We start from the raw sequence: 7142 nt of genomic DNA on the forward strand, positions 1-7142 counted from the left end.
GGGACGCAGGCTCTAGCTAAGGGTTCCGAATGCCCTCCCCGGGACAGGGTACAAGAGAGAGGGTGGATGGGTTAGGCGTGATCTGCACACCCACACACATGTGCCTTTAAAACGCCTCCTTCACAGACTAGAGCCTAAGTCCGGTCGCTCACGCTTTCGCCTCCCGACCCCCCAAGTGACTTGGCTGTCCAGGGCTGTCACTCAGCCTGCTAGTTCTAGCACGTGCGCCTCGGCAGCGAGCCCTCCCCACTCAGCCAACCGCCTCCCCTCGGCTCCGATATCACGGGGCGATCTGGTCCCCTTGCAGAGGCACCTACCTTCCCCTCGCCCTGCCCCGCGGCGCCAGATTGCAGTTTGAGACTGGGGTGACGCTGGGTGCCAGCACCAGGCTGCACCGGAATCCTCTCTGCACGCGCACGGTGCAACCCTGCCGCCACTCTTCTCTGTAGCCCGGCAACCGCTACTGCTGGAACCCGCCCCGCCCCTGCTCGCTGGGAGCCCCGCCCCTGCTAGGCGTCTTCTCTCAGAATCTCACCACGCCCCTAGTTAGTCCCCGTGGGGGTAGGAGCAGACTCCAGGTAATCTCACCATGCCCCAGCCAGGTTCCCAAATCTAACCACTCCCACTGAGTCCCTGCCACACCTCTAATCTGTCACTTTCGTCCCCCAATCAGGTCCTGACACCCGGTATCATAGCTGCCTCACAGTTATGGCTGGGCATGCTTTGTCTCTCCCAACCTAGGCCCCTGGGCTCAAATTATGGGTCCCCCATATCAGGCTGCTTAGGCTCGTAGGTGCCGGGTGAATATGGGCAGACGGAGTAGGGGAACGAAGACCACCAGGTTTTGTTAGAAGTAACAAGGGAGCCTTCCTTTCTCCTCCAGTGTTTCCCTAGCATCTTTGTGCTTTTCCCTTGTCAGATCACATCACACCCAAAGGAAGATGATGGCCGGATTATCTGTGGCTGTAACCCTTCAGCTTGGGCCACTGAAGAATAAGGATCTAGCTCTCAAACGGATATTCTACCAGTAGCAACTTACTGCAAGGTACCTCCAGAGGCTGGGTGTACTGGCTGGTTTTGTGTGTCAACTTGACACAGGCTGGAGTTATCACAGAGAAGGGAGCTTCAGTTGAGGAAGTGCCTCCATTAGACCCAGCTGTGGGGTATTTTCTCAATTGGTGATCAAGGGGGTAGGGCCCCTTGTGGGTGGTGCCATCCCTGGGCTGGAAGTCTTGGGTTCTATAGGAGAGCAGGCTAAGCAAGCTAGGGGAAGCAAGCCAGTAAGTAACATGCCTCCATGGCCTCTGTGTGAGCTCCTGCCTCCTGACCTGCTTGAGTTCTAGTCCTGACTTCCTTTGTGATAAACAGCAATGTGGAAGTGTAAGCTGAATAAACCCTTTCCTCCCCAACTTGCTTCATGGTCATGATGTTTGTGCAGGAATAGAAACCCTGACTAAGACACTGGGCCTGGGGTGCCAGATTGTCAGTGCCCACTCTTCCTCCTTGTTCAGGACCAGCCTAGTCCCGGGGTAGGATCACCATTAAACCTGAACCACTGGCCATGAGGAGGGGGACATAGCAGAAGACAGGCCCCAGCTTAGTGGCTTCCCCATGCCTGTGACAGGGTTATAATTCCCACCCTAGTTTGAGCATTTAGGAAGAAGACACTAGCAGTGCCCATTTTGTATTAAAATAGATCTGCGCTGTGCTACAGGAATATAAGTCATTCCCGTCCTGTGCATTCAGTGATTGGCTCAGCTGATAAGGCCCTTCCAATCGGAACTGTGCATGACTTCGATGCAGAGGTACATAGCTGTTTCCTGTGTTGATCTGCCTTCCCCTAAGGCAACAGCACTTCTCACGGGATGGAATTTGCTTCTTAGAATCTCAAAGAATGTTTTGTTGAGTGAACACCTTTTTATCATTAATCTTCTAAAACACAGCTTGTGACCCTCACACTGCAAACAACATGGTGGCGGCATACTAGACACCTGTGAAGGGAACCTCAAGCATCATCACTCCCAAGAGTCGCCTTTAAAGGTGGAGACTTTGCACCTAACGCTCCAGGACACAAATCTCAGGAACGATTTATTCGTAGGTGATTTACAGTTATGTGTTTGAGTTTATTTGAACATCAAGGCAGGGGTGCTTGTCCCTTATCACTAGCACTCTTGAGCACCTTGCTAACATTCTCATTCCCAAACCCTTTCTTTCTTTTCCCACAACACCTCCATCTCTGGAGAGCATATCTTTTTTCTTGGTATCCCAGAACCTCACAGAGTAGTAGGCAGTTCATTTTTAGCAAACTAAACATCTGCTTCCTTCTTTGCAAGATCTCTGGCACTCACCCCTCTTGTTCCTTTAATGCCTATCTAGCACCTCCTCCACCTCCCCTAAGGCCTTCCCACCCCCGACCCAGGAGTATGGACCACAGCTCCTCAGCCTGTGGTCTGTCTTTCTGTGCCCCCGCTGTTGGGAGCGGGCACATCTATACTATTTGGATTAGCATGCAAAGATTTCCACATTTGGGCTCCGCCCACACTTTCAGCCTTATCTTCCTCTAGACCTCTTGCTTTATATTCTGACCAAACTGGTCTGCTTGCCTGCCCTCCACGTGTCCCGAATTTGCCCTTTCTGCGCTCTGGAAGCTTCCTCATTATGCTCCTGCATCTTGCTTACCTCCCTTGACTCTTTACTCATATTTCAGGAAGTCTTGACTCTTACATTTTCCCTTAATCCTCAACTCTTATTTCCTCCCTTCCAAGGTTTGTGACAATTCAGCACTTCTCACAGTCCTTGGGGCAGGAGGATCCATGGTCTTCATCGTTCTTCCTCAAGTACTCAAAGCGCTTCCAGAGAAGGGGCAGAGTTTGCTCCCTCTTCCACATCCGATAGCATCAACCATGCTAGTAGCTAAATGGTGTCTGGTGAAATTTAATCTGCTGACCAGAAACTACCTTCTCTGACTTCAGCCAAGTGCTGCCGTCCTGCCCGACCTCCTTTGTACTTTGAGACAGTAACCCATTATTCAGCTCATTAGTTCTTGAATCCTTTCATGTGTTTGATGGATCTTGCCAGTTAGCCTGTTAGCTCACTGTGCAGAGAGACCCAACTGTGAACACACGCAAGCATCACAATCAAACAATCTGGTCTCAATGCCAACTTGGCACCCACTAGTTGTATGACCTTGGCGTAGTTAACCACAGGATATTTCCCTATTTCATCCATATAACAAGTTGCTTTGCTGGAGGTTGATAAATAACACCAGGCATTTAAACTCCCAGGCTAGTTCTTGGCACAGAGTACGTACTTAGTAAATGGCACCCTTCACAGCAGGACATTGGTCAATAAATGACAATAAATTACCGAAATAACCACTGACAATGGGAAAGGGACCTGGAACCCCTGCACTTGAGCCCTCAGATGCCCGTGAGGTTTAACAAACTCTCTCCCCTTTGCCTTGCTTGAGTGTTTGTACCATCCAGTAACAGCAACAAGAGCCCAGGCCCACAGTTGAGCACCAATGTTCCCTCCCAAAAGAATCACAAGATTGAGCTAAGTGTGGGGTCATGAGGGACTGCAGCAGAAAGGATGTAAGTTCAAAGTCACCCTGGACTACCTAGTGAGACCCTGTATGTGAGAAGGAGAAAAGATTGCTAGGTTCCTTCGGAATAAAACTCGTGCTTTGAATTAGGGCTGTGACCATTTTTTCCCTTTCGTTAAGCACTGCATCACATCAATAGGTTGAGATTTTAAGTGGAAAAGTCAAGTTGCTGTGAGACTCTTGAAAGAGGTACTGTTTTTAAGATTAGTTTTAAGGTAGGTTTTGTTGCTGTTGTTTCTGAGATGGGGGCCCTGTTGCGTCACTTGTGTAGCCCTGTCTGGTTTGGAATCCACGGTGTAGACCAGGCTTGAGTTGGTAGCATCTCCCAGCCCTACCTCTGGAATTAAAGGTTTTCTAGTATATGCTGCCGCAGCCAGATCCTATGCTCAGTTTCTAAGTCGAGCTTTGGCAATGTCTGAGTGTCATAGAACACATTCATTTCCAACCTTTTCACTGAAAATATATAAAGTATTGAAGTAACATCTTTCTTGGGGAAAAGTTTCAGGAATGACCCTCTCACTGGGATGGCTGGCACATTGGCATTGCTCATGGAAAGCTGTCTGAGTACAGGGGTTTGCACTATAAAACACGACTCCATGGGAAAATGGAAGAGAAGGCTGGTTGTATGAAAATAGTGGGTAATAAGGCTAGTTCACAGCACATAGTGCATAGAAGTTATTTATTAAAAATCAGTTGAATACATGCCCATCAAGAGGCTTAGCAAGTAAATGCATCTGCTACCAACCCTAAATCAAGTTCGATCCTCAGGACCCACACTGTAAGGAGAAGAGAACCATCCCAAGCAAGCTGTCCTCTGATTTCCACACGCATGATCTGGCATGTGCTCACCACCGCCACCATCCTGCCACATACACATGTACACAAAATAAATAAATAAAATGTATTTTAAAATTGTTGAATGAATTAATATGGAAGTGAGATTCTTCAGTGATAACCAAGTTTGTAAATATAAGCAATAAAATAGGTAGTGGTTAAAAGTATTTTTATATAAATATTTTTTGTTTTTCAATATACATATATTTATAAATATAAAAATTTAGAAACTAAAATAGGCAGCTATATAAGGTTTTGTTTTGGTTTGGTTTGGTTTGGTTTGGTTTTCATTTTTTGAGACAGGGTTTCTTTGTATAGCCCTGGCTGTCCTGGAACTCACTCTGTAGACCAGGTTGGCCTCGAACTCAGAAATCCACCTACCTCTGCCTCCCAATTGCTGGGTGGGATTAAAGGCATGAGCCACCACTGCCTGGCCTTCTAAGGTTTTTTTTTTTTTTTTTTTTTTAACAACCATGGCTACCAGAGTGGAGAGTTAGGAGTACTGAAGGCCAGAGGTGGAAGTCCTGTTCACAGTCACACAGAAAAATAATAATCAAGCCAGGATCAAAATTTGGGTTCCCCAAATCCTAACATAATCTCCACCCCATCCACCCCACCCCTCTCTTGTTTTGTTTTTTGAGACAGGGTTTCTATGCATAGCCCTAGCTGTCCTGGAACTCTCTGCAGACTAGGCTGGCCTCAAACTCTGAGATCTGCCTACCTCTGCCTCCTGAGTGCTGGGATCAAGAGAATGTACCAGGAATCACCCTTTATAGGGGCACAGAATCCTAAGTTTTCCCACAATGGCCTAGAGTCATAGGGACAATTTCTGACCAGCCAGTGTAATGGGTACCTGAGTTCAGTTTACCCTTAGAGGAAATGTTTACTTTGAGGCTCTCTATAACTTGAGAGTCTAGGCCAACCAATAATTCTTACAAAACATGTTGAAAGAAAGAAAAAAAAAATGGGACCTATTTTGTTTTGTTTGTTTTGGCCAAAATGTTAGGTACAGTATTTGCTCACAGTGGAGTTCAACTCTCTGTAACTAAAGGATTGCCCTGCCTGAGAACAAAGAATTTAAGATTTGAGGTTAGATAGACATCTGCACCCTACTGAACTAACACTCTGACCCTGACTTTTAATTCAATTCCTCTTAGACTCACTTTTCCTTTGCATAAAATGAAGAAATAAAGATTTTCATAATTGTTCATTTAAATGAGACAAAGTTTAAAAAATATACTATTTGTGTGATTGGGATGCTTGGTATTACATTGATAATTAGTGAATTAAAGAGTAAAACAATAAATGGATGTAACAATCTGTAAAGATTTATATGAATGTTTGTAAGATCGGTGAGAGATAGTACAGCAGGGACTGGAGAGATGGTCTCGTGGTTAAGAGCACATCCTGCTCTCCCAGGGAACCCAAATTCAGATCCCAGAACCTATATCATGTGAGGTGATTCACAACTATATCTGAACCCAGCTAGGGGATCCAGTGCCCTCTTCTGGCCTCAACATACATGGTCTACACATACACACACACACACACATGCTCTCTGTCTCTCATAAATAAAAATAAATCTTAAAAAAAATAAATAATACAAAAGATAGCTAGCTATTTGGCTTTGAAAGCAATAGACAGGTATAAAATTTAATCTATAGTCAAATTAAAATTTTTTACCACAAAATCTTCCCAAAAAAACAAAAGAATTCATGAGAGTGCATGTCATGACTCTCAAGACACTTCAGTGGAGCAGGCTAGCCCATTGAGTATGTAGCTGTATTGAAATGACATGCAGAACTGTCACAAAATCCCATGGCAAATCTCCACTTAGGAGTAATAATTAAGTAACTATTATGCTTTTCAGGGATCCTGCCAGCTCCTAAGAAAAGACCAATTTTTTTTTCTTTTTTTTTTCTTTCCCTTCCCCAAAAGACCAATTTTTGAAAGACACTTTCTATGTAATCCTGACTCCTATTCATAGTCTTCCTCTCCCAAATAGACACACATTTTCCATATATCATTGATAGCTTACATCTTTATGAGAGTTATTTTCACTGTTAGGAGGTCAAGTATGGTGGCAAATGCCTGTGAGCCCAGCCCTTGAAAAGTAGAGGCACAGGGTCATCAAAAAAACAAAACAAAACAAAACAAAACAACAAAACAAAACAAAACTAAGGAAAGTGAAGGCTGCAAGTCCTATGTTTTGATAACTCAGAAATATTTAGAAAACCAGAAGCAGAGGAGGAGCTGGGAAGGGATCCAACAGATCCAGTTGACACGTCTCTCATGGGGACGGACAAGGGATGGACTATAAGTAGGACGTGGCTATTTCTACCTTTCAAGCCTACATTGTTCTCTCCTCAGCCCCACAGCGCATTTGCTTAAGCAACTGGAAGGTAGGCCATGTGGGCACAGGAGGCCAGCCATGGGCTTAGGTAAAACCTGAGAGCATTGTCTGTTCTCAGTCTCCTCACACGAAAAAGGGCTGTAGATAGTCCACCCAGGGAAAGAAAGCAATTGGACCGAGCCCCTCACTTTACACTCAAGGGCACCAGCAGTGTGCAGGCTCTCTTAAGGTCACCGAGCTAATTAGTGGCAGCATCAGGAGTAGAAGTGAGAGCCCTTTGAAGACTCCGGCCTTTCTGCGGGAACAAAGCTACCATTGAAGCAATAGATAGGAAATGCTTTGTAAAAAAAA

At 45.6% G+C, this 7142-nt stretch overlaps 1 protein-coding gene across 2 annotated transcripts in view; it reads right to left on the reverse strand.

The window, feature by feature from the left end:
- The window catches only part of Tnfrsf19 (TNF receptor superfamily member 19), a 91845-nt gene that overhangs the window by 82023 nt on the left and 2680 nt on the right, over positions 1-7142 (reverse strand). The window contains exon 1 of one of the 2 annotated variants that reach the window (XM_031362945.1): positions 318-556. The exons of the other annotated variant lie outside the window; for it this stretch is intronic. The gene's annotated coding sequence lies outside the window, so the exon portion shown is untranslated. Of the gene's footprint in view, positions 1-317; positions 557-7142 lie in introns of those variants that run through there. 2 annotated transcript variants of the gene reach the window in all.

The sequence above is a fragment of the Mastomys coucha genome, unplaced genomic scaffold, assembly GCF_008632895.1.
Source record: "Mastomys coucha isolate ucsf_1 unplaced genomic scaffold, UCSF_Mcou_1 pScaffold9, whole genome shotgun sequence".
NCBI lineage: Eukaryota > Metazoa > Chordata > Mammalia > Rodentia > Muridae > Mastomys > Mastomys coucha.